The sequence below is a fragment of the Channa argus genome, chromosome 12, assembly GCF_033026475.1.
Source record: "Channa argus isolate prfri chromosome 12, Channa argus male v1.0, whole genome shotgun sequence".
Taxonomy (NCBI): domain Eukaryota; kingdom Metazoa; phylum Chordata; class Actinopteri; order Anabantiformes; family Channidae; genus Channa; species Channa argus.
The window spans coordinates 9,865,438-9,886,741 of NC_090208.1; the positions used below are offsets into that span (position 1 = coordinate 9,865,438).

Below are 21,304 nucleotides of genomic sequence, written 5' to 3' on the forward strand. Positions count from 1 at the left end.
GCCCCCTACAACTACCAATACAGCTGTCTCTGTGGTGCAGTTGGCTGTTAACCGAAAGGTTGGTGTTTCATGCCCACCCAGGGACGTGGTGACTTCAAGGCAACCCCAGCTATGCTTGACATTGTTTTATTTTGTAGGGGTTGGAATTATACACTTGTAGCCACGCCCCCTAAACCTGTGTCTATGGTGCAAGGTTGGTGGTTAAAGCCCACCCAGGGATGTGGTGGCTTAAACGTAACCCTAGCTATGCTTGACATTATTTTATTTTGTAGGGGTTGGAATCATACACTTTTAGCCACGCCCCCTAAAACTAGCAATACAGATGTCTCTGTGGCGCAATTGGTTAGTGCGTTTGGCTGTTAACCGAAAGGTTGGTGGTTCAAGCCCACCCAGGGGTGTGGTGGCTGCAAGGTATTCCTAGTTATCCTAGAAGTAGTTTTTTTTTATAGGGGGTTTGAGTTATACACTTGTAGCCACGCCCCCTAAACTACCAATACAGCTGTCTCTGTGGTGCAGTCGGCTGTCAACCGAAAGGTTGGTGGTTCAAGCCCACCCAGGGACGTGATGGCTTCAAGGTAACTCTAGCTATCCTTGATATTGTTTTATTTTGTAGGGGTTGGAATTATACAATTGTAGCCACGCCCCCTAAACCTGTCTCTATGGTGCAAGGTTGGTGGTTAAAGCCCACCCAGTGATGTGGTGGCTTAAACGTAACCCTAGCTATGCTTGACATTATTTTATTTTGTAGGGGTTGGAATCATACACTTTTAGCCACGCCCCCTAAACCTAGCAATACAGATGTCTCTGTGGCGCAATCGGTTAGAGCGTTCGGCTGTTAACCGAAAGGTTGGTGGTTCAAGCCCACCCAGGGACGTAGTGTCTTCAAGATAACCATAATTATTTTAGAAGTAGTTTTATTTTGAACAGGTTAGATTTATACACTTGTAGCCACGCCCCCTAAAACTAGCAATACAGATGTCTCTGTGGAGCAATAGGTTAGCGCGTTCGGCTGTTAACCGAAAGGTTGGTGGTTCAAGCGCACCCAGGGACGTGTTGGCTTCAATGTAACCCTAGTTATACTAGAAGTAGTTTTATTTTATAGAGGGTTTGAGTTATACACTTGTAGCCACGCCCCCTACAACTACCAATACAGCTGTCTCGGAGGTCCAGTAGGCTGTTAACCGAAAGGTTGGTGGTTCAAGCCCACCCAGGAACGTGGTGGCTTCAAGGTAACTCTAGCTATCCTTGATATTGCTTTATTTTGTAGGAGTTGGAATTATACACTTGTAGCCATGCCGCCTAAAACTGTCTCTATGGTGCAAGGTTGGCCATGCCCCCTTAAATTAGCAATACAGACGTCTCTGTGGCGTTAACCTTGTTAACCGAAAGGTTGGTGGTTCAAGCCCACCCAGGGACGTGCTGGCTTCAAGGTAACTCTAGCTATCCTTGATATTTTTTTATTTTGTAGGGGTTGGAATTAAACACTTTTAGCCACGCCCCCTAAAACTAGCAATACAGATGTCTCTGTGGAGCAATCGGTTAGCGCGTTCGGCTGTTAACCGAAAGGTTGGTGGTTCAAGCCCACCCAGGGACGTGCTGGCTTCAAGGTAACTCTAGCTATCCTTGATATTTTTTTATTTTGTAGGGGTTGGAATTAAACACTTTTAGCCACGCCCCCTAAAACTAGCAATACAGATGTCTCTGTGGAGCAATCGGTTAGCGCGTTCGGCTGTTAACCGAAAGGTTGGTGGTTCAAGCCCACCCAGGGGCGTGGTGGCTGCAAGGTATTCCTAGTTATCCTAGAAGTAGTTTTTTTTTATAGGGGGTTTGAGTTATACACTTGTAGCCACGCCCCCTAAACTACCAATACAGCTGTCTCTGTGGTGCAGTCGGCTGTCAACCGAAAGGTTGGTGGTTCAAGCCCACCCAGGGAAGTGCTGGCTTCAAGGTAACTCTAGCTATCCTTGATATTGTTTTATTTTGTAAGGGTTGGAATAAACGAAAGGTTGGTGGTTCAAGACCACCCAGGGGCGTGGTGGCTGCAAGGTATTACTAGTTATCCTAGAAGTAGTTTTATTTTATAGGGGGTTTGAGTTATACACTTGTAGCCACGCCCCCTACAACTACCAATACAGCTGTCTCTGTCGTGCAGTCGGCTGTCAACCGAAAGATTGGTGGTTCAAGCCCACCCAGGGACGTGATGGCTTCAAGGTAACTCTAGCTATCCTTGATATTGTTTTATTTTGTAGAGGGTTTGAGTTATACACTTGTAGCCACGCCCCCTACAACTACCAATACAGCTGTCTCGGAGGTGCAGTAGGCTGTTAACCGAAAGATTGGTGGTTCAAGCCCACCCAGGAACGTGGTGGCTTCAAGGTAACTCTAGCTATCCTTGATATTGCTTTATTTTGTAGGGGTTGGAATTATACACTTGTAGCCATGCCTCCTAAAACTGTCTCTATGGTGCAAGGTTGGCCATACCCTCTTAAATTAGCAATACAGACGTCTCTGTGGCGTTAACCTTGTTAACCGAAAGGTTGGTGGTTCAAGCCCACCCAGGGACGTGCTGGCTTCAAGGTAACTCTAGCTATCCTTGATATTTTTTTATTTTGTAGGGGTTGGAATTAAACACTTTTAGCCACGCCCCCTAAAACTAGCAATACAGATGTCTCTGTGGCGCAATCGGTTAGTGCGTTCGGCTGTTAACCGAAAGGTTGGTGGTTCAAGCCCACCCAGAGACGTGCTGGCTTCAAGGTAACTCTAGCTGTCCTTGATATTTTTTTATTTTGTAGGGGTTGGAATTAAACACTTTTAGCCACGCCCCCAAAATCTAGCAATCTGCGTAGTTTTATTTTATAGGGAGTTTAAGTTATACACTTGTAGCCACGCCCCCTACAACTACCAATACAGCTGTCTCTGTGGTGCAGTTGGCTGTTAACCGAAAGGTTGGTGTTTCAAGCCCACCCAGGGACGTGGTGGCTTCAAGGTAACTCTAGCTATCCTTTACATTGTTTTATTTTGTAGGGGTTGGAATCATACAATTGTAGCCACGCCCCCTAAACCTGTGTCTATGGTGCAAGGTTGGTGGTTAAAGCCCGCCCAGGGATGTGGTGGCTTAAACGTAACCCTAGCTATGCTTGACATTATTTTATTTTGTAGGGGTTGGAATATAACACTTTACAACCAAACCTAGCTATGCTTGACATTGTTTTATTTTGTAATTGTTGGAATTATACACTTGTAGCCACGCCCCCTAAAACTAGCAATACAGATGTCTCTGTGGCGCAATCGGTTAGCGCGTTCGGCTGTTAACCGAAAGGTTGGTGGTTCAAGCCCACCCAGGGACGTGGTGGCTTCAAGGTAACCCTAGTTATCCTACAAGTAGTTTTATTTTATAGGGGGTTTGAGTTATACACTTGTAGCCACGTCCCCTACAACTACCAATACAGCTGTCTCTGTGGTGCAGTCGGCTGTTAACCGAAAGGTTGGTGGTTCAAGCCCACCCAGGGACGTAGTGGCTTCAAGATAACCCTAGTTATTTTAGAAGTAGTTTTATTTTGAACAAGTTAGATTTATACACTTGTAGCCACGCCCCCTACAACTACCAATACAACTGTCTCGGAGGTGCAGTAGGCTGTTAACCGAAAGGTTGGTGGTTCAAGCCCACCCAGGGACGTGGTGGCTTCAAGATAACTCTAGTTATTTTAGAAGTAGTTTTATTTTGAACAGGTTAGATTTATACACTTGTAGCCACGCCCCCTAAAACTAGCAATACAGATGTCTCTGTGGAGCAATAGGTTAGCGCGTTCGGCTGTTAACCGAAAGGTTGGTGGTTCAAGCGCACCCAGGGACGTGTTGGCTTCAATGTAACCCTAGTTATACTAGAAGTAGTTTTATTTTATAGAGGGTTTGAGTTATACACTTGTAGCCACGCCCCCTACAACTACCAATACAGCTGTCTCGGAGGTCCAGTAGGCTGTTAACCGAAAGGTTGGTGGTTCAAGCCCACCCAGGAACGTGGTGGCTTCAAGGTAACTCTAGCTATCCTTGATATTGCTTTATTTTGTAGGAGTTGGAATTATACACTTGTAGCCATGCCGCCTAAAACTGTCTCTATGGTGCAAGGTTGGCCATGCCCCCTTAAATTAGCAATACAGACGTCTCTGTGGCGTTAACCTTGTTAACCGAAAGGTTGGTGGTTCAAGCCCACCCAGGGACGTGCTGGCTTCAAGGTAACTCTAGCTATCCTTGATATTTTTTTATTTTGTAGGGGTTGGAATTAAACACTTTTAGCCACGCCCCCTAAAACTAGCAATACAGATGTCTCTGTGGAGCAATCGGTTAGCGCGTTCGGCTGTTAACCGAAAGGTTGGTGGTTCAAGCCCACCCAGGGACGTGCTGGCTTCAAGGTAACTCTAGCTATCCTTGATATTTTTTTATTTTGTAGGGGTTGGAATTAAACACTTTTAGCCACGCCCCCTAAAACTAGCAATACAGATGTCTCTGTGGAGCAATCGGTTAGCGCGTTCGGCTGTTAACCGAAAGGTTGGTGGTTCAAGCCCACCCAGGGGCGTGGTGGCTGCAAGGTATTCCTAGTTATCCTAGAAGTAGTTTTTTTTTATAGGGGGTTTGAGTTATACACTTGTAGCCACGCCCCCTAAACTACCAATACAGCTGTCTCTGTGGTGCAGTCGGCTGTCAACCGAAAGGTTGGTGGTTCAAGCCCACCCAGGGAAGTGCTGGCTTCAAGGTAACTCTAGCTATCCTTGATATTGTTTTATTTTGTAAGGGTTGGAATAAACGAAAGGTTGGTGGTTCAAGACCACCCAGGGGCGTGGTGGCTGCAAGGTATTACTAGTTATCCTAGAAGTAGTTTTATTTTATAGGGGGTTTGAGTGATACACTTGTAGCCACGCCCCCTACAACTACCAATACAGCTGTCTCTGTCGTGCAGTCGGCTGTCAACCGAAAGATTGGTGGTTCAAGCCCACCCAGGGACGTGATGGCTTCAAGGTAACTCTAGCTATCCTTGATATTGTTTTATTTTGTAGAGGGTTTGAGTTATACACTTGTAGCCACGCCCCCTACAACTACCAATACAGCTGTCTCGGAGGTGCAGTAGGCTGTTAACCGAAAGATTGGTGGTTCAAGCCCACCCAGGAACGTGGTGGCTTCAAGGTAACTCTAGCTATCCTTGATATTGCTTTATTTTGTAGGGGTTGGAATTATACACTTGTAGCCATGCCGCCTAAAACTGTCTCTATGGTGCAAGGTTGGCCATACCCTCTTAAATTAGCAATACAGACGTCTCTGTGGCGTTAACCTTGTTAACCGAAAGGTTGGTGGTTCAAGCCCACCCAGGGACGTGCTGGCTTCAAGGTAACTCTAGCTATCCTTGATATTTTTTTATTTTGTAGGGGTTGGAATTAAACACTTTTAGCCACGCCCCCTAAAACTAGCAATACAGATGTCTCTGTGGCGCAATCGGTTAGTGCGTTCGGCTGTTAACCGAAAGGTTGGTGGTTCAAGCCCACCCAGAGACGTGCTGGCTTCAAGGTAACTCTAGCTGTCCTTGATATTTTTTTATTTTGTAGGGGTTGGAATTAAACACTTTTAGCCACGCCCCCAAAATCTAGCAATCTGCGTAGTTTTATTTTATAGGGAGTTTAAGTTATACACTTGTAGCCACGCCCCCTACAACTACCAATACAGCTGTCTCTGTGGTGCAGTTGGCTGTTAACCGAAAGGTTGGTGTTTCAAGCCCACCCAGGGACGTGGTGGCTTCAAGGTAACTCTAGCTATCCTTTACATTGTTTTATTTTGTAGGGGTTGGAATCATACAATTGTAGCCACGCCCCCTAAACCTGTGTCTATGGTGCAAGGTTGGTGGTTAAAGCCCGCCCAGGGATGTGGTGGCTTAAACGTAACCCTAGCTATGCTTGACATTATTTTATTTTGTAGGGGTTGGAATATAACACTTTACAACCAAACCTAGCTATGCTTGACATTGTTTTATTTTGTAATTGTTGGAATTATACACTTGTAGCCACGCCCCCTAAAACTAGCAATACAGATGTCTCTGTGGCGCAATCGGTTAGCGCGTTCGGCTGTTAACCGAAAGGTTGGTGGTTCAAGCCCACCCAGGGACGTGGTGGCTTCAAGGTAACCCTAGTTATCCTACAAGTAGTTTTATTTTATAGGGGGTTTGAGTTATACACTTGTAGCCACGTCCCCTACAACTACCAATACAGCTGTCTCTGTGGTGCAGTCGGCTGTTAACCGAAAGGTTGGTGGTTCAAGCCCACCCAGGGACGTAGTGGCTTCAAGATAACCCTAGTTATTTTAGAAGTAGTTTTATTTTGAACAAGTTAGATTTATACACTTGTAGCCACGCCCCCTACAACTACCAATACAACTGTCTCGGAGGTGCAGTAGGCTGTTAACCGAAAGGTTGGTGGTTCAAGCCCACCCAGGGACGTGGTGGCTTCAAGATAACTCTAGTTATTTTAGAAGTAGTTTTATTTTGAACGGGTTAGATTTATACACTTGTAGCCACGCTTGACATTGTTTTACTTTGTAGGCGTTGGAATTCTACACTTGTAGCCACGCCCCCTAAAGCTGTCTCTATGGTGCAAGGTTGGTGGTTAAAGCCCACCCAGGGACGTGGTGGCTTCAAGGTAACTCTAGCTATGCTTGACATTGTTTTATTTTGTAGGGGATGGAATTATACACTTGTAGCCATGCCGCCTAAAACTGTCTCTATGGTGCAAGGTTGGCCACGCCCCCTTAAACTAGCAATACAGATGTCTCTGTGGCGCAATAGGTTAGCGCGTTCGGCTGTTAACCGAAAGGTTGGTGGTTCAATCCCACCCAGGGGCGTGGTGGTTGCAAGGTATCCCTAGTTATACTAGAAGTAGTTTTTTTTTATAGGGGGTTTGAGTTATACACTTGTAGCCACGCCCCCTACAACTACCAATACAGCTGTCTCTGTGGTGCAGTCGGCTGTCAACCGAAAGGTTGGTGGTTCAAGCCCACCCAGGGATGTGGTGGCTTAAACGTAACCCTAGCTATGCTTGACATTATTTTATTTTGTAGGGGTTGGAATCATACACTTTTAGCCACGCCCCCTAACCCTAGCAATACAGATGTCTCTGTGGCGCAATCGGTTAGAGCGTTCGGCTGTTAACCGAAAGGTTGGTGGTTCAAGCCCACCCAGGGACGTAGTGTCTTCAAGATAACCATAATTATTTTAGAAGTAGTTTTATTTTGAACAGGTTAGATTTATATACTTGTAGCCACGCCCCCTAAAACTAGCAATACAGATGTCTCTGTGGAGCAATAGGTTAGCGTGTTCGGCTGTTAACCGAAAGGTTGGTGGTTGAAGCCCACCCAGGGACGTGTTGGCTTCAATGTAACCCTAGTTATACTAGAAGTAGTTTTATTTTATAGAGGGTTTGAGTTATACACTTGTAGCCACGCCCCCTACAACTACCAATACAGCTGTCTCTGTGGTGCAGTTGACTGTTAACCGAAAGGTTGGTGTTTCAAGCCCACCCAGGGACGTGGTGACTTCAAGGCAACCTCGGCTATGCTTGACATTTTTTTATTTTTTAGGGGTTGGAATTCTACACTTGTAGCCACGCCCCCTAAACCTGTGTCTATGGTGCAAGGTTGGTGGTTAAAGCCCACCCAGGGATGTGGTGGCTTAAACGTAACCCTAGCTATGCTTGACATTATTTTATTTTGTAGGGGTTGGAATCATACACTTTTAGCCACGTCCCCTAAAACTAGCAATACAGATGTCTCTGTGGCGCAATCGGTTAGCGCATTTGGCTGTTAGCCGAAAGGTTGGTGGTTCAAGCCCACCCAGGGACGTGGTGGCTTCAAGGTAACCCTAGCTATGCTTGACATTATTTTATTTTGTAGGGGTTGGAATTATACACTTATTGCCACGCCCCCTAAAACTATCAATACAGATGTATCTGTGGCGCAATCGATTAGCGCGTTCGGCTGTTAATCGAAAGGTTGGTGGTTCAAGCCCACCCAGGGGTGTGGTGGCTGCAAGGTATCCCTAGTTATCCTAGAAGTACCACGGGCTTTACTAGTTATCGTAGAAGTAGTTTTATTTTATAGGGGGTTTGAGTTATACACTTGTAGCCACGCCCCCTACAACTACCAATACAGCTGTCTCTGTCGTGCAGTCGGCTGTCAACCGAAAGATTGGTGGTTCAAGCCCACCCAGGGACGTGATGGCTTCAAGGTAACTCTAGCTATCCTTGATATTGTTTTATTTTGTAGAGGGTTTGAGTTATACACTTGTAGCCACGCCCCCTACAACTACCAATACAGCTGTCTCGGAGGTGCAGTAGGCTGTTAACCGAAAGGTTGGTGGTTCAAGCCCACCCAGGAACGTGGTGGCTTCAAGGTAACTCTAGCTATCCTTGATATTGCTTTATTTTGTAGGAGTTGGAATTATACACTTGTAGCCATGCTGCCTAAAACTGTCTCTATGGTGCAAGGTTGGCCATGCCCCCTTAAATTAGCAATACAGACGTCTCTGTGGCGTTAACCTTGTTAACCGAAAGGTTGGTGGTTCAAGCCCACCCAGGGACGTGCTGGCTTCAAGGTAACTCTAGCTATCCTTGATATTTTTTTATTTTGTAGGGGTTGGAATTAAACACTTTTAGCCACGCCCCCTAAAACTAGCAATACAGATGTCTCTGTGGAGCAATCGGTTAGCGCGTTCGGCTGTTAACCGAAAGGTTGGTGGTTCAAGCCCACCCAGGGACGTGCTGGCTTCAAGGTAACTCTAGCTATCCTTGATATTTTTTTATTTTGTAGGGGTTGGAATTAAACACTTTTAGCCACGCCCCCTAAAACTAGCAATACAGATGTCTCTGTGGAGCAATCGGTTAGCGCGTTCGGCTGTTAACCGAAAGGTTGGTGGTTCAAGCCCACCCAGGGGCGTGGTGGCTGCAAGGTATTCCTAGTTATCCTAGAAGTAGTTTTTTTTTATAGGGGGTTTGAGTTATACACTTGTAGCCACGCCCCCTAAACTACCAATACAGCTGTCTCTGTGGTGCAGTCGGCTGTCAACCGAAAGGTTGGTGGTTCAAGCCCACCCAGGGACGTGATGGCTTCAAGGTAACTCTAGCAATCCTTGATATTGTTTTATTTTGTAGGGGTTGGCCATGCCCCCTTAAACTAGCAATACAGACGTCTCTGTGGCGCAATGGGTTAGCGCGTTCGGCTGTTAACCGAAAGGTTGGTGGTTCAAGGCCTCCCAGGGACGTGGTGGTTTCAAGGTAACCCTAGCTATGCTTGACATTTTTTTATTTTGTAGGGGTTGGAATTATACACTTGTAGCCACGCCCCCTAAAACTAGCAACACAGATGTCTCTGTGGCGCAATCGGTTAGCGCGTTCGGCTGTTAACCGAAAGGTTGGTGGTTCAAGCCCACCCAGGGACGTGGTGGCTTCAAGGTTATCCTAGAAGTAGTTTTATTTTATAGGGAGTTTGAGTTATACACTTGTAGCCACGCCCCCTACAACTCTCAATACAGCTGTCTCTGTGGTGCAGTTGGCTGTTAACCGAAAGGTTGGTGTTTCAAGCCCACCCAGGGACGTGGTGACTTCAAGGCAACCCCAGCTATGCTTGACATTTTTTTATTTTTTAGGGGTTGGAATTCTACACTTGTAGCCACGCCCCCTAAACCTGTGTCTATGGTGCAAGGTTGGAGGTTAAAGCCCACCCAGGGATGTGGTGGCTTAAACGTAACCCTAGCTATGCTTGACATTATTTTATTTTGTAGGGGTTGGAATCATACACTTTTAGCCACGTCCCCTAAAACTAGCAATACAGATGTCTCTGTGGCGCAATCGGTTAGCGCATTTGGCTGTTAGCCGAAAGGTTGGTGGTTCAAGCCCACCCAGGGACGTGGTGGCTTCAAGGTAACCCTAGCTATGCTTGACATTGTTTTATTTTGTAGGGGTTGGAATTATACACTTATTGCCACGCCCCCTAAAACTATCAATACAGATGTATCTGTGGCGCAATCGATTAGCGCGTTTGGCTGTTAATCGAAAGGTTGGTGGTTCAAGCCCACCCAGGGGTGTGGTGGCTGCAAGGTATCCCTAGTTATCCTAGAAGTAGTTTTTTTTTATAGGGGGTTTGAGTTATACACTTGTAGCCACGCCCCCTACAACTACCAATACAGCTGTCTCTGTGGTGCAGTCGGCTGTCAACCGAAAGGTTGGTGGTTCAAGCCCACCCAGGGACGTGCTGGCTTCAAGGTAACTCTAGCTATCCTTGATATTGCTTTATTTTGTAGGGGTTGGAATTATACACTTGTAGCCATGCCGCCTAAAACTGTCTCTATGGTGCAAGGTTGGCCATGCCCCCTTAAACTAGCAGTACAGACGTCTCTGTGGCGCAATCGGTTAGCGCGTTCGGCTGTTAACCGAAAGGTTGGTGGTTCAAGCCCACCCAGGGACGTGCTGGCTTCAAGGTAACTCTAGCTATCCTTGATATTGTTTTATTTTGTAGGGGTTGGAATTATACACTTGTAGCCACGCCCCCTAAAACTAGCAATACAGATGTCTCTGTGGCGCTATCGGTTAGCGCATTTGGCTGTTAACCGAAAGGTTGGTGGTTCAAGCCCACCCAGGGACGTGGTGGCTTCAAGGTAACCCTAGTTATTTTAGAAGTAGTTTTATTTTGAACGAGTTAGATTTATACACTTGTAGCCACGCTTGACATTGTTTTACTTTGTAGGGGTTGGAATTCTACACTTGTAGCCACGCCCCCTAAAGCTGTCTCTATGGTGCAAGGTTGGTGGTTAAAGCCCACCCAGGGACGTGGTGGCTTCAAGGTAACTCTAGCTATCCTTGATATTGCTTTATTTTGTAGGGGTTGGCCATGCCCCCTTAAACTAGCAATACAGACGTCTCTGTGGCGCAATGGGTTAGCGCGTTCGGCTGTTAACCGAAAGGTTGGTGGTTCAAGCCCTCCCAGGGACGTGGTGGTTTCAAGGTAACCCTAGCTATGCTTGACATTTTTTTATTTTGTAGGGGTTGGAATCATACACTTTTAGCCACGCCCCCTAAACCTAGCAATACAGATGTCTCTGTGGCGCAATCGGTTAGAGCGTTCGGCTGTTAACTGAAAGGTTGGTGGTTCAAGCCCACCCAGGGACGTAGTGTCTTCAAGATAACCGTAATTATTTTAGAAGTAGTTTTATTTTGAACAGGTTAGATTTATACACTTGTAGCCACGCCCCCTAAAACTAGCAATACAGATGTCTCTGTGGAGCAATAGGTTAGCGCGTTCGGCTGTTAACCGAAAGGTTGTTGGTTCAAGCCCACCCAGGGACGTGGTGGCTTCAAGGTTATCCTAGAAGTAGTTTTATTTTATAGGGAGTTTGAGTTATACACTTGTAGCCACGCCCCCTACAACTACCAATACAGCTGTCTCTGTGGTGCAGTTGGCTGTTAACCGAAAGGTTGGTGTTTCAAGCCCACCCAGGGACGTGGTGACTTCAAGGCAACCCCAGCTATGCTTGACATTTTTTTATTTTTTAGGGGTTGGAATTCTACACTTGTAGCCACGCCCCCTAAACCTGTGTCTATGGTGCAAGGTTGGTGGTTAAAGCCCACCCAGGGATGTGGTGGCTTAAACGTAACCCTAGCTATGCTTGACATTATTTTATTTTGTAGGGGTTGGAATCATACACTTGTAGCCACGCCCCCTAAACTACCAATACAGCTGTCTCTGTGGTGCAGTCGGCTGTCAACCGAAAGGTTGGTGGTTCAAGCCCACCCAGGGACGTGATGGCTTCAAGGTAACTCTAGCTATCCTTGATATTGTTTTATTTTGTAGGGGTTGGAATTATACAATTGTAGCCACGCCCCCTAAACCTGTCTCTATGGTGCAAGGTTGGTGGTTAAAGCCCACCCAGGGATGTGGTGGCTTAAACGTAACCCTAGCTATGCTTGACATTATTTTATTTTGTAGGGGTTGGAATCATACACTTTTAGCCACGCCCCCTAAACCTAGCAATACAGATGTCTCTGTGGCGCAATCGGTTAGAGCGTTCGGCTGTTAACTGAAAGGTTGGTGGTTCAAGCCCACCCAGGGACGTAGTGTCTTCAAGATAACCATAATTATTTTAGAAGTAGTTTTATTTTGAACAGGTTAGATTTATACACTTGTAGCCACGCCCCCTAAAACTAGCAATACAGATGTCTCTGTGGAGCAATAGGTTAGCGCGTTCGGCTGTTAACCGAAAGGTTGGTGGTTCAAGCCCACCCAGGGACGTGGTGGCTTCAAGGTTATCCTAGAAGTAGTTTTATTTTATAGGGAGTTTGAGTTATACACTTGTAGCCACGCCCCCTACAACTACCAATACAGCTGTCTCTGTGGTGCAGTTGGCTGTTAACCGAAAGGTTGGTGTTTCATGCCCACCCAGGGACGTGGTGACTTCAAGGCAACCCCAGCTATGCTTGACATTGTTTTATTTTGTAGGGGTTGGAATTATACACTTGTAGCCACGCCCCCTAAACCTGTGTCTATGGTGCAAGGTTGGTGGTTAAAGCCCACCCAGGGATGTGGTGGCTTAAACGTAACCCTAGCTATGCTTGACATTATTTTATTTTGTAGGGGTTGGAATCATACACTTTTAGCCACGCCCCCTAAAACTAGCAATACAGATGTCTCTGTGGCGCAATTGGTTAGTGCGTTTGGCTGTTAACCGAAAGGTTGGTGGTTCAAGCCCACCCAGGGGTGTGGTGGCTGCAAGGTATTCCTAGTTATCCTAGAAGTAGTTTTTTTTTATAGGGGGTTTGAGTTATACACTTGTAGCCACGCCCCCTAAACTCCCAATACAGCTGTCTCTGTGGTGCAGTCGGCTGTCAACCGAAAGGTTGGTGGTTCAAGCCCACCCAGGGACGTGATGGCTTCAAGGTAACTCTAGCTATCCTTGATATTGTTTTATTTTGTAGGGGTTGGAATTATACAATTGTAGCCACGCCCCCTAAACCTGTCTCTATGGTGCAAGGTTGGTGGTTAAAGCCCACCCAGTGATGTGGTGGCTTAAACGTAACCCTAGCTATGCTTGACATTATTTTATTTTGTAGGGGTTGGAATCATACACTTTTAGCCACGCCCCCTAAACCTAGCAATACAGATGTCTCTGTGGCGCAATCGGTTAGAGCGTTCGGCTGTTAACCGAAAGGTTGGTGGTTCAAGCCCACCCAGGGACGTAGTGTCTTCAAGATAACCATAATTATTTTAGAAGTAGTTTTATTTTGAACAGGTTAGATTTATACACTTGTAGCCACGCCCCCTAAAACTAGCAATACAGATGTCTCTGTGGAGCAATAGGTTAGCGCGTTTGGCTGTTAACCGAAAGGTTGGTGGTTCAAGCGCACCCAGGGACGTGTTGGCTTCAATGTAACCCTAGTTATACTTTAAGTAGTTTTATTTTATAGAGGGTTTGAGTTATACACTTGTAGCCACGCCCCCTACAACTACCAATACAGCTGTCTCGGAGGTCCAGTAGGCTGTTAACCGAAAGGTTGGTGGTTCAAGCCCACCCAGGAACGTGGTGGCTTCAAGGTAACTCTAGCTATCCTTGATATTGCTTTATTTTGTAGGAGTTGGAATTATACACTTGTAGCCATGCCGCCTAAAACTGTCTCTATGGTGCAAGGTTGGCCATGCCCCCTTAAATTAGCAATACAGACGTCTCTGTGGCGTTAACCTTGTTAACCGAAAGGTTGGTGGTTCAAGCCCACCCAGGGACGTGCTGGCTTCAAGGTAACTCTAGCTATCCTTGATATTTTTTTATTTTGTAGGGGTTGGAATTAAACACTTTTAGCCACGCCCCCTAAAACTAGCAATACAGATGTCTCTGTGGAGCAATCGGTTAGCGCGTTCGGCTGTTAACCGAAAGGTTGGTGGTTCAAGCCCACCCAGGGACGTGCTGGCTTCAAGGTAACTCTAGCTATCCTTGATATTTTTTTATTTTGTAGGGGTTGGAATTAAACACTTTTAGCCACGCCCCCTAAAACTAGCAATACAGATGTCTCTGTGGAGCAATCGGTTAGCGCGTTCGGCTGTTAACCGAAAGGTTGGTGGTTCAAGCCCACCCAGGGGCGTGGTGGCTGCAAGGTATTCCTAGTTATCCTAGAAGTAGTTTTTTTTTATAGGGGGTTTGAGTTATACACTTGTAGCCACGCCCCCTAAACTACCAATACAGCTGTCTCTGTGGTGCAGTCGGCTGTCAACCGAAAGGTTGGTGGTTCAAGCCCACCCAGGGAAGTGCTGGCTTCAAGGTAACTCTAGCTATCCTTGATATTGTTTTATTTTGTAAGGGTTGGAATAAACGAAAGGTTGGTGGTTCAAGACCACCCAGGGGCGTGGTGGCTGCAAGGTATTACTAGTTATCCTAGAAGTAGTTTTATTTTATAGGGGGTTTGAGTTATACACTTGTAGCCACGCCCCCTACAACTACCAATACAGCTGTCTCTGTCGTGCAGTCGGCTGTCAACCGAAAGATTGGTGGTTCAAGCCCACCCAGGGACGTGATGGCTTCAAGGTAACTCTAGCTATCCTTGATATTGTTTTATTTTGTAGAGGGTTTGAGTTATACACTTGTAGCCACGCCCCCTACAACTACCAATACAGCTGTCTCGGAGGTGCAGTAGGCTGTTAACCGAAAGATTGGTGGTTCAAGCCCACCCAGGAACGTGGTGGCTTCAAGGTAACTCTAGCTATCCTTGATATTGCTTTATTTTGTAGGGGTTGGAATTATACACTTGTAGCCATGCCGCCTAAAACTGTCTCTATGGTGCAAGGTTGGCCATACCCTCTTAAATTAGCAATACAGACGTCTCTGTGGCGTTAACCTTGTTAACCGAAAGGTTGGTGGTTCAAGCCCACCCAGGGACGTGCTGGCTTCAAGGTAACTCTAGCTATCCTTGATATTTTTTTATTTTGTAGGGGTTGGAATTAAACACTTTTAGCCACGCCCCCTAAAACTAGCAATACAGATGTCTCTGTGGCGCAATCGGTTAGTGCGTTCGGCTGTTAACCGAAAGGTTGGTGGTTCAAGCCCACCCAGAGACGTGCTGGCTTCAAGGTAACTCTAGCTGTCCTTGATATTTTTTTATTTTGTAGGGGTTGGAATTAAACACTTTTAGCCACGCCCCCAAAATCTAGCAATCTGCGTAGTTTTATTTTATAGGGAGTTTAAGTTATACACTTGTAGCCACGCCCCCTACAACTACCAATACAGCTGTCTCTGTGGTGCAGTTGGCTGTTAACCGAAAGGTTGGTGTTTCAAGCCCACCCAGGGACGTGGTGGCTTCAAGGTAACTCTAGCTATCCTTTACATTGTTTTATTTTGTAGGGGTTGGAATCATACAATTGTAGCCACGCCCCCTAAACCTGTGTCTATGGTGCAAGGTTGGTGGTTAAAGCCCGCCCAGGGATGTGGTGGCTTAAACGTAACCCTAGCTATGCTTGACATTATTTTATTTTGTAGGGGTTGGAATATAACACTTTACAACCAAACCTAGCTATGCTTGACATTGTTTTATTTTGTAATTGTTGGAATTATACACTTGTAGCCACGCCCCCTAAAACTAGCAATACAGATGTCTCTGTGGCGCAATCGGTTAGCGCGTTCGGCTGTTAACCGAAAGGTTGGTGGTTCAAGCCCACCCAGGGACGTGGTGGCTTCAAGGTAACCCTAGTTATCCTACAAGTAGTTTTATTTTATAGGGGGTTTGAGTTATACACTTGTAGCCACGTCCCCTACAACTACCAATACAGCTGTCTCTGTGGTGCAGTCGGCTGTTAACCGAAAGGTTGGTGGTTCAAGCCCACCCAGGGACGTAGTGGCTTCAAGATAACCCTAGTTATTTTAGAAGTAGTTTTATTTTGAACAAGTTAGATTTATACACTTGTAGCCACGCCCCCTACAACTACCAATACAACTGTCTCGGAGGTGCAGTAGGCTGTTAACCGAAAGGTTGGTGGTTCAAGCCCACCCAGGGACGTGGTGGCTTCAAGATAACTCTAGTTATTTTAGAAGTAGTTTTATTTTGAACGGGTTAGATTTATACACTTGTAGCCACGCTTGACATTGTTTTACTTTGTAGGCGTTGGAATTCTACACTTGTAGCCACGCCCCCTAAAGCTGTCTCTATGGTGCAAGGTTGGTGGTTAAAGCCCACCCAGGGACGTGGTGGCTTCAAGGTAACTCTAGCTATGCTTGACATTGTTTTATTTTGTAGGGGATGGAATTATACACTTGTAGCCATGCCGCCTAAAACTGTCTCTATGGTGCAAGGTTGGCCACGCCCCCTTAAACTAGCAATACAGATGTCTCTGTGGCGCAATAGGTTAGCGCGTTCGGCTGTTAACCGAAAGGTTGGTGGTTCAATCCCACCCAGGGGCGTGGTGGTTGCAAGGTATCCCTAGTTATCCTAGAAGTAGTTTTTTTTTATAGGGGGTTTGAGTTATACACTTGTAGCCACGCCCCCTACAACTACCAATACAGCTGTCTCTGTGGTGCAGTCGGCTGTCAACCGAAAGGTTGGTGGTTCAAGCCCACCCAGGGATGTGGTGGCTTAAACGTAACCCTAGCTATGCTTGACATTATTTTATTTTGTAGGGGTTGGAATCATACACTTTTAGCCACGCCCCCTAACCCTAGCAATACAGATGTCTCTGTGGCGCAATCGGTTAGAGCGTTCGGCTGTTAACCGAAAGGTTGGTGGTTCAAGCCCACCCAGGGACGTAGTGTCTTCAAGATAACCATAATTATTTTAGAAGTAGTTTTATTTTGAACAGGTTAGATTTATATACTTGTAGCCACGCCCCCTAAAACTAGCAATACAGATGTCTCTGTGGAGCAATAGGTTAGCGTGTTCGGCTGTTAACCGAAAGGTTGGTGGTTGAAGCCCACCCAGGGACGTGTTGGCTTCAATGTAACCCTAGTTATACTAGAAGTAGTTTTATTTTATAGAGGGTTTGAGTTATACACTTGTAGCCACGCCCCCTACAACTACCAATACAGCTGTCTCTGTGGTGCAGTTGACTGTTAACCGAAAGGTTGGTGTTTCAAGCCCACCCAGGGACGTGGTGACTTCAAGGCAACCCCAGCTATGCTTGACATTTTTTTATTTTTTAGGGGTTGGAATTCTACACTTGTAGCCACGCCCCCTAAACCTGTGTCTATGGTGCAAGGTTGGTGGTTAAAGCCCACCCAGGGATGTGGTGGCTTAAACGTAACCCTAGCTATGCTTGACATTATTTTATTTTGTAGGGGTTGGAATCATACACTTGTAGCCACGCCCCCTAAACTACCAATACAGCTGTCTCTGTGGTGCAGTCGGCTGTCAACCGAAAGGTTGGTGGTTCAAGCCCACCCAGGGACGTGATGGCTTCAAGGTAACTCTAGCTATCCTTGATATTGTTTTATTTTGTAGGGGTTGGAATTATACAATTGTAGCCACGCCCCCTAAACCTGTCTCTATGGTGCAAGGTTGGTGGTTAAAGCCCACCCAGGGATGTGGTGGCTTAAACGTAACCCTAGCTATGCTTGACATTATTTTATTTTGTAGGGGTTGGAATCATACACTTTTAGCCACGCCCCCTAAACCTAGCAATACAGATGTCTCTGTGGCGCAATCGGTTAGAGCGTTCGGCTGTTAACCGAAAGGTTGGTGGTTCAAGCCCACCCAGGGACGTAGTGTCTTCAAGATAACCATAATTATTTTAGAAGTAGTTTTATTTTGAACAGGTTAGATTTATACACTTGTAGCCACGCCCCCTAAAACTAGCAATACAGATGTCTCTGTGGAGCAATAGGTTAGCGCGTTCGGCTGTTAACCGAAAGGTTGGTAGTTCAAGCCCACCCAGGGACGTGTTGGCTTCAATGTAACCCTAGTTATACTAGAAGTAGTTTTATTTTATAGAGGGTTTGAGTTATACACTTGTAGCCACGCCCCCTACAACTAACAATACAGCTGTCTCGGAGGTCCAGTAGGCTGTTAACCGAAAGGTTGGTGGTTCAAGCCCACCCAGGAACGTGGTGGCTTCAAGGTAACTCTAGCTATCCTTGATATTGCTTTATTTTGTAGGGGTTGGAATTATACACTTGTAGCCATGCCGCCTAAAACTGTCTCTATGGTGCAAGGTTGGCCATGCCCCCTTAAACTAGCAATACAGACGTCTCTGTGGCGCAATCGGGTAGCGCGTTCGGCTGTTAACCGAAAGGTTGGTGGTTCAAGCCCACCCAGGGAAGTGCTGGCTTCAAGGTTCAAGGCCTCCCAGGGACGTGGTGGTTTCAAGGTAACCCTAGCTATGCTTGACATTTTTTTATTTTGTAGGGGTTGGAATTATACACTTGTAGCCACGCCCCCTAAAACTAGCAATACAGATGTCTCTGTGGCGCAATCGGTTAGCGCGTTCGGCTGTTAACCGAAAGGTTGGTGGTTCAAGCCCACCCAGGGACGTGGTGGCTTCAAGGTTATCCTAGAAGTAGTTTTATTTTATAGGGAGTTTGAGTTATACACTTGTAGCCACGCCCCCTACAACTCTCAATACAGCTGTCTCTGTGGTGCAGTTGGCTGTTAACCGAAAGGTTGGTGTTTCAAGCCCACCCAGGGACGTGGTGACTTCAAGGCAACCCCAGCTATGCTTGACATTTTTTTATTTTTTAGGGGTTGGAATTCTACACTTGTAGCCACGCCCCCTAAACCTGTGTCTATGGTGCAAGGTTGGAGGTTAAAGCCCACCCAGGGATGTGGTGGCTTAAACGTAACCCTAGCTATGCTTGACATTATTTTATTTTGTAGGGGTTGGAATCATACACTTTTAGCCACACCCCCTAAAACTGGCAAAACAGATGTCTCTGTGGCGCAATCGGTTAGCGCATTTGGCTGTTAACCGAAAGGTTGGTGGTTCAAGCCAACCCAGGGACGTGGTGGCTTCAAGGTAACCCTAGCTATGCTTGACATTGTTTTATTTTGTAGGGGTTGGAATTATACACTTGTAGCCACGCCCCCTAAACCTGTGTCTATGGTGCAAGGTTGGTGGTTAAAGCCCACCCAGGGATGTGGTGGCTTAAACGTAACCCTAGCTATGCTTGACATTATTTTATTTTGTAGGGGTTGGAATCATACACTTTTAGCCACGCCCCCTAAAACTAGCAATACAGATGTCTCTGTGGCGCAATCGGTTAGCGCGTTCGGCTGTTAACCGAAAGGTTGGTGGTTCAAGCCCACCCAGGGGTGTGGTGGCTGCAAGGTATCCCTACTTATCCTAGAAGTAGTTTTTTTTTATAGGGGGTTTGAGTTATACACTTGTAGCCACGCCCCCTACAACTACCAATACAGCTGTCTCTGTGGTGCAGTCGGCTGTCAACCGAAAGGTTGGTGGTTCAAGCCCACCCAGGGACGTGATGGCTTCAAGGTAACTCTAGCTATCCTTGATATTGTTTTATTTTGTAGGGGTTGGAATTATACAATTGTAGCCACGCCCCCTAAACCTGTCTCTATGGTGCAAGGTTGGTGGTTAAAGCCCACCCAGGGATGTGGTGGCTTAAACGTAACCCTAGCTATGCTTGACATTATTTTATTTTGTAGGGGTTGGAATCATACACTTTTAGCCACGCCCCCTAAACCTAGCAATACAGATGTCTCTGTGGCGCAATCGGTTAGAGCGTTCGGCTGTTAACTGAAAGGTTGGTGGTTCAAGCCCACCCAGGGACGTAGTGTCTTCAAGATAACCATAATTATTTTAGAAGTAGTTTTATTTTGAACAGGTTAGATTTATACACTTGTAGCCACGCCCCCTAAAACTAGCAATACAGATGTCTCTGTGGAGCAATAGGTTAGCGCGTTTGGCTGTTAACCGAAAGGTTGGTGTTTCAAGCCCACCCAGGGACGTGGTGGTTTCAAGGTTATCCTAGAAGTAGTTTTATTTTATAGGGAGTTTGAGTTATACACTTGTAGCCACGCCCCCTACAACTACCAATACAGCTGTCTCTGTGGTGCAGTTGGCTGTTAACCGAAAGGTTGGTGTTTCATGCCCACCCAGGGACGTGGTGACTTCAAGGCAACCCCAGCTATGCTTGACATTGTTTTATTTTGTAGGGGTTGGAATTATACACTTGTAGCCACGCCCCCTAAACCTGTGTCTATGGTGCAAGGTTGGTGGTTAAAGCCCACCCAGGGATGTGGTGGCTTAAACGTAACCCTAGCTATGCTTGACATTATTTTATTTTGTAGGGGTTGGAATCATACACTTTTAGCCACGCCCCCTAAAACTAGCAATACAGATGTCTCTGTGGCGCAATCGGTTAGCGCGTTCGGCTGTTAACCGAAAGGTTGGTGGTTCAAGCCCACCCAGGGGTGTGGTGGCTGCAAGGTATCCCTAGTTATCCTAGAAGTAGTTTTTTTTATAGGGGGTTTGAGTTATACACTTGTAGCCACGCCCCCTACAACTACCAATACAGCTGTCTCTGTGGTGCAGTCGGCTGTCAACCGAAAGGTTGGTGGTTCAACCCCACCCAGGGACGTGATGGCTTCAAGGTAACTCTAGCTATCCTTGATATTGTTTTATTTTGTAGGGGTTGGAATTATACAATTGTAGCCACGCCCCCTAAACCTGTCTCTATGGTGCAAGGTTGGTGGTTAAAGCCCACCCAGGGAAGTGCTGGCTTCAAGGTAACTCTAGCTATCCTTGATATTGTTTTATTTTGTAAGGGTTGGAATAAACGAAAGGTTGGTGGTTCAAGCCCACCCAGGCGCGTGGTGGCTGCAAGGTATTACTAGTTATCCTAGAAGTAGTTTTATTTTATAGGGGGTTTGAGTTATACACTTGTAGCCACGCCCCCTACAACTACCAATACAGCTGTCTCTGTCGTGCAGTCGGCTGTCAACCGAAAGATTGGTGGTTCAAGCCCACCCAGGGACGTGATGGCTTCAAGGTAACTCTAGCTATCCTTGATATTGTTTTATTTTGTAGAGGGTTTGAGTTATACACTTGTAGCCACGCCCCCTACAACTACCAATACAGCTGTCTCGGAGGTGCAGTAGGCTGTTAACCGAAAGGTTGGTGGTTCAAGCCCACCCAGGAACGTGGTGGCTTCAAGGTAACTCTAGCTATCCTTGATATTGCTTTATTTTGTAGGAGTTGGAATTATACACTTGTAGCCATGCTGCCTAAAACTGTCTCTATGGTGCAAGGTTGGCCATGCCCCCTTAAATTAGCAATACAGACGTCTCTGTGG

The 21,304-nt window shown here is 46.3% G+C and overlaps 1 protein-coding gene and 23 non-coding genes across 24 annotated transcripts in view; 23 read left to right on the forward strand and 1 right to left on the reverse strand.

The window, feature by feature from the left end:
* Positions 1 to 21,304, reverse strand: part of LOC137136866 (GRB2-associated-binding protein 1-like) — a 240,163-nt gene that overhangs the window by 82,291 nt on the left and 136,568 nt on the right. The window lies entirely within an intron of this gene.
* On the forward strand, positions 801 to 874 carry trnan-guu (transfer RNA asparagine (anticodon GUU)). The gene has a single exon. It is a non-coding gene; the product is annotated as a tRNA-Asn (tRNA).
* Positions 1,521 to 1,594, forward strand: trnan-guu (transfer RNA asparagine (anticodon GUU)). The gene has a single exon. It is a non-coding gene; the product is annotated as a tRNA-Asn (tRNA).
* Positions 2,668 to 2,741, forward strand: trnan-guu (transfer RNA asparagine (anticodon GUU)). The gene has a single exon. It is a non-coding gene; the product is annotated as a tRNA-Asn (tRNA).
* Positions 3,274 to 3,347, forward strand: trnan-guu (transfer RNA asparagine (anticodon GUU)). Its single transcript has one exon. It is a non-coding gene; the product is annotated as a tRNA-Asn (tRNA).
* Positions 4,323 to 4,396, forward strand: trnan-guu (transfer RNA asparagine (anticodon GUU)). Its single transcript has one exon. It is a non-coding gene; the product is annotated as a tRNA-Asn (tRNA).
* Positions 5,470 to 5,543, forward strand: trnan-guu (transfer RNA asparagine (anticodon GUU)). Its single transcript has one exon. It is a non-coding gene; the product is annotated as a tRNA-Asn (tRNA).
* On the forward strand, positions 6,076 to 6,149 carry trnan-guu (transfer RNA asparagine (anticodon GUU)). The gene has a single exon. It is a non-coding gene; the product is annotated as a tRNA-Asn (tRNA).
* Positions 6,806 to 6,879, forward strand: trnan-guu (transfer RNA asparagine (anticodon GUU)). Its single transcript has one exon. It is a non-coding gene; the product is annotated as a tRNA-Asn (tRNA).
* trnan-guu (transfer RNA asparagine (anticodon GUU)) lies at positions 7,148 to 7,221 on the forward strand. The gene has a single exon. It is a non-coding gene; the product is annotated as a tRNA-Asn (tRNA).
* trnan-guu (transfer RNA asparagine (anticodon GUU)) lies at positions 8,717 to 8,790 on the forward strand. The gene has a single exon. It is a non-coding gene; the product is annotated as a tRNA-Asn (tRNA).
* On the forward strand, positions 9,396 to 9,469 carry trnan-guu (transfer RNA asparagine (anticodon GUU)). The gene has a single exon. It is a non-coding gene; the product is annotated as a tRNA-Asn (tRNA).
* trnan-guu (transfer RNA asparagine (anticodon GUU)) lies at positions 10,421 to 10,494 on the forward strand. The gene has a single exon. It is a non-coding gene; the product is annotated as a tRNA-Asn (tRNA).
* Positions 10,945 to 11,018, forward strand: trnan-guu (transfer RNA asparagine (anticodon GUU)). Its single transcript has one exon. It is a non-coding gene; the product is annotated as a tRNA-Asn (tRNA).
* On the forward strand, positions 13,186 to 13,259 carry trnan-guu (transfer RNA asparagine (anticodon GUU)). Its single transcript has one exon. It is a non-coding gene; the product is annotated as a tRNA-Asn (tRNA).
* On the forward strand, positions 13,906 to 13,979 carry trnan-guu (transfer RNA asparagine (anticodon GUU)). Its single transcript has one exon. It is a non-coding gene; the product is annotated as a tRNA-Asn (tRNA).
* trnan-guu (transfer RNA asparagine (anticodon GUU)) lies at positions 15,053 to 15,126 on the forward strand. The gene has a single exon. It is a non-coding gene; the product is annotated as a tRNA-Asn (tRNA).
* trnan-guu (transfer RNA asparagine (anticodon GUU)) lies at positions 15,659 to 15,732 on the forward strand. The gene has a single exon. It is a non-coding gene; the product is annotated as a tRNA-Asn (tRNA).
* On the forward strand, positions 16,389 to 16,462 carry trnan-guu (transfer RNA asparagine (anticodon GUU)). Its single transcript has one exon. It is a non-coding gene; the product is annotated as a tRNA-Asn (tRNA).
* On the forward strand, positions 16,731 to 16,804 carry trnan-guu (transfer RNA asparagine (anticodon GUU)). Its single transcript has one exon. It is a non-coding gene; the product is annotated as a tRNA-Asn (tRNA).
* On the forward strand, positions 17,683 to 17,756 carry trnan-guu (transfer RNA asparagine (anticodon GUU)). The gene has a single exon. It is a non-coding gene; the product is annotated as a tRNA-Asn (tRNA).
* trnan-guu (transfer RNA asparagine (anticodon GUU)) lies at positions 18,451 to 18,524 on the forward strand. Its single transcript has one exon. It is a non-coding gene; the product is annotated as a tRNA-Asn (tRNA).
* trnan-guu (transfer RNA asparagine (anticodon GUU)) lies at positions 19,231 to 19,304 on the forward strand. The gene has a single exon. It is a non-coding gene; the product is annotated as a tRNA-Asn (tRNA).
* Positions 20,353 to 20,426, forward strand: trnan-guu (transfer RNA asparagine (anticodon GUU)). Its single transcript has one exon. It is a non-coding gene; the product is annotated as a tRNA-Asn (tRNA).